This window comes from Sprattus sprattus (genome assembly GCF_963457725.1).
Source record: "Sprattus sprattus genome assembly, chromosome: 8".
NCBI classification, from domain to species: Eukaryota; Metazoa; Chordata; class Actinopteri; order Clupeiformes; family Clupeidae; genus Sprattus; species Sprattus sprattus.
The window spans coordinates 4,937,198-4,941,751 of record NC_137927.1 but is presented as its reverse complement, the minus strand read 5'-3'; positions in this window follow the sequence as shown (position 1 = coordinate 4,941,751).

Genomic DNA, 4,554 nt, shown 5'->3' with positions numbered 1-4,554 from the left:
AATAAAGCTTAATACTACTGAACACATCTTACCTTTCTAAAAATCTGATTTGACAAACCTTACCGACTCTTGTAATAGTTCGGTGGGTGAATAAATGAATAACTGCGTGTAACTAGCGACAATAGTAACATTTAGTTATCAAAAGGTAAACTAAATGTAGAGGTTGGAAAATACAATCCAAGCTAGGAAGGAAATTGCCTTTACTGAACAAAGAACATATTGTTTTGTTTTTCACCTGACAAAGGCCATTTGTTTCTCCATATAAATTCTTGGAAATTACATATCCAAAATGTTGCCTAGGAGAGAAAAGTAGTTTGAGCTTGAGAGAGTTGATGGTAGGCTATACAAAAATGCAACAAATTACAAACTTTAAAGTGTGTGCCTAGGAAAACAACACATTGCGCCCCCTCTATCTGGTGGGGCAATAAAATCTTCATAATAAGCACTTTTGGAAAATAAACAATGAATTAGGCATGGTAAGCCCCAGCCGATACATACCGTAGGCGTAAGGTAATAGCGTATACATTCAAACAAACATTGTGTCTAACAAAATAACAAATGATGCACCCTATAGGTATAGATGCATATAGCGGAACGGAGTCGAATATCGGCACACGTTGAATATCGGCACCATACCTCGTTGTCATGTTTACATTCACTGTCGTGATCAACTTCGGACACCAATGGAGAGAAACGTAATCTCCCACAAAAATATGGCATTTAAGCTTTACTTGTGGAAAAAAATAACTCTGTAGACCTAATTTAAGCTTGCGAAATAGTGTTTTTTTATAGTGCACTTTTGCGTGCACCTAATAGTGTGGAACACTCAGTGGCGCGACGAATATTTCGTTTGGTCTTTAAGTTGTACCGTCGGATTAGTTCTCTCCAAGATGAAGTTTAACTGTCATTTTAAACTGTCATATCAAATGCTAAAACAGATACCATGACGTAATGTAAGTATGGATGCTCACAGAGATCAAATCCGATTACTCTGGTCGTTTAGACCCATGTCAATATGAAAGGCACTAGTTGAGAAATTGGACGGAAGAAGTTCGCCTTCCGTAGTTGCGTTTACAGTTTACCTAAAACAAAGTTGAATTAGATAAAATGTTTGTATTTCCACTAACAATATTACAATTACAATACCCTTATATTGATGTCTTAATTTTTAATACATAACATACATAATCACGCCATGTTTGTTTTGTGCAGGTTTAAGTGAATAGACTGCACCTACAACTGAATCAGGTCAAAGCAAGCCCACAAAATACCCTAATTAAACTAAAATAACACTATTGAGATTAACGTTTTCTTGACAAAACATATTGTGACTAAGGCATTTGTACAGAAATTAAACCAGGATACGTCAAAGCAATAGGAAAAGCATTTTATTATCACGAATTCAACGCGGTAAGTGGAGCAAAGTGGGAGTGACGATATTCGACTCATTTAAAAACGTACTTGAAAACGTGTCACCGTAAACATTAACAGAAATATTTTGAAATACGGTTTCTTACGGTGTTAAACGAGTCGTACAAGTTGAAAAGGACAAACATCTCTCTCGAAAACCGTTGGTTTGGGTAAGTTTACACCTAACGTTAATCTATAAATAGACATAGTATAGCGATTTCTTAACAAAGCGGCCGATATCCGGAATAGTTACGCTACAGGCCTTCACAGAATGCCAATGGTCTTTAAATTGTGTGGTTGGGGACAAAACAACCTGAACACCCTGGATACAGGGCTGAAATCAAATCTGCACTGCATGCAGGTGAAAACATTCCACTTCTATCAGATTCCATTAGGGTTTTTATTAGGTGCAGGTTGATGATTACTAGACGACATGCAAGCACACACACACATAGACACACAAACACACAAATATTCAATACCAGCCCTCTCCACACACACACACACACACACACCTGACCTGACCTGTGTGTGTGCTGTGAGTGCCACAGATGCAGATGGTGCCAGTGGGGCAGGGGGTATGATGGCTATCTGAACTGTGATCTGGCACGCCAACCCCCCCTCCCTCCCCAAAGTCTCCCTGTCATTCATGCGCTGACAGGCCTGTCAGAGGGATGCAATAAGCAGGGCTGGGCTCCCCACTCCTCTACTCCAGCCACAGACCTCAGGGCAAACACAAGTGAACATTCCTTCTCTCTCTCTCTCTCTCTCTCTCTCTCTGTAATCCCCTCTCTTGTTCTATTTTCATACTACTTTTTTTTATCTGTCCCAGCTTTTCCTTCACCCTCACTCTCTCTCTCTCGTTGTTCCATCCTCTCTCTCTTTCTCTCTCTATTTAATCATCTCTCTCATTCTCTTTTCATACTTCTATTTCTGTCTCTCTCTGCCTTTCCCTCACTCTCACACACTATCTCTCTCTCTCCTCCCCTCTCCCCTTCCCCCCTTCTTCCTATATCTTCTCCCCTTTTACAATCTCCATAATACTTTCTCATCAGACAGAATCTGATCCCTACGGCTGGAGTCTTATCTGGACTTAATAACTAAGATCAAAGCCAGGTGAGTGTCTCAGCGTAATGACCTTGAGTGGAACAACCAACTTTTACTCTGCTGGATTTTTAGCTCCAAGCCCAACTCATCATAACACATGGCTCTTTCTAACTTTATTAGACAAAATGAAAGTGTCTTTGTCCCTGAGCCTTGCAGCAGTATTTACCACACCTATATTTCAGTGTTTGGTCTTAAACACAGCTGTCGGTTCCACCGAGTGCCTTTGCTAACACTGAGAGATGGGTACGCCATGTTTGTGAGTCAGAAACAATCAGCTGTCTATTCATCCTATTCCTCTCCTATTCATTTCCCCTTTCTCCTCGTCCTCCTCCTTTTCTTCATCCTCTCTTCCTCGTCCTCCACTGTTTACCCTCCTCAGGGTCAGGGTGCGTGCCGACCAGACCACATGGCATTGGTGGGCAGGACTGGTTGCCGGGCCCCCAGGGGCTCCAGATGCCCGCTCCATCTGGGGGGCGATCAGTCTCGGGGATCCCCCAGGGCAGACCCCACACCCCAACGCACCGGCCCACACTGACAGATGGCCACCCTGACTCTCACTGACACTTTAGGAATTAGCCGACAACACTCTGCGTTTCACTTTACTGTACACGCACGCACACACACAAACACACACACAACTACATACACACACACATAATGCTACCAAGACATTAGAAGCCAAGGTAACAGCTATATCAACCCAAAGTAGGTTTCTCAACACACATTATCAGGTTTCATGTCATTAGGGTGTGTGCGTGTGTGTGGGTGTGTGTGTGTGTGTGTGTGTGTGTGTGTTTGTGTGTGTGTGTGTGTGTGTGTGTGCCTGTTAGTGTGTGTGTGTATGTTTGGAAGTGTGTGTGTGTGTGTGTGTGTGTGTGTGTGTGTGTGTGTGTGTGTGTGTGTGTGTGTGTGTGTGTTTGTGTTTGTGTGTGTGTGGGTAAGACTGCATCAGTTGTGTTCAGCTATGTGATGCATTAGTTTAGATTGCTCACTTTCGTTTCAGCTTATGTTGGACAAAATGCATATATTAGATATAAAAAAAAAAATTAAAGAATATTTTAGCAACAACTCTTACAGCTTACAGAACAAAATGTAAACACACACACACACAAACAGCAGTATCAGAACTGACACAGGCATACAAAATCACAGACTCTGTTTCACACACACACAAACACACACATACAAAGTCACAAACGCGTTCTCACACATATAAACACACACACACACACACACAAACTCTGCATGCTCCATTAGGTGTCAGTAGCATATAGTCCTCACAGCTGGCTTCTTTGTGGGACTGTGACACAGCCTGTGTGTGTTTCAGAGATGCCAACACCACAGAAATCCCATTAACTACCCAGCTGGAATCACCACACTCATACGTCACTCAGAGCCAAGGAGAGATGGGGTAACGACACACACACACACACACACACACACACACACACACATTGTCATCATCATCATGATCACAGACCCCAGCAGGGACAGACTAATGAAACGTAGGGTATACAGGGTATAGACGGTTACCGCAAGGACAGGTAAAAGTCATTTGACCAAAAGTTATTTTTTTTTTAACTTAACATCCTCACCTTAGGATGACACTTATAAGCAGATAGTAGGAAGCACAATTGAAGAATCCTGTTTGGTACGATATTTAGTTAATTTATTAATTTATTATTGAGGTCCCCATTAGCTTAGCCATACAGATTATTTTTCCCGGGTTCCAGACAGTTAAAATCCGAACAGTCAAGTTAAAATTATAACCATCAGGTACATTAGCTCATGCAGGCCTGCAGAAGTGTGTGTGTGTGTGTGTGTGTGTGTGTGTGTGTGTGTGTGTGTGTGTGTGTGTGTGTGTGTGTGTGTGTGTGTGTGTGTCGGTGCCGTACAGCCACTTTTCCCCACCCAGGGCAAAAATAGCAATGTGGTTTTATTCTAGCAAGTAGCTGCATTCTGCAATGTTTAATCTGATCATTCCAACCAGATCCTCTGTACTTTAATACTAGTCTCGTTCTTAATGGGCAGGTGTTA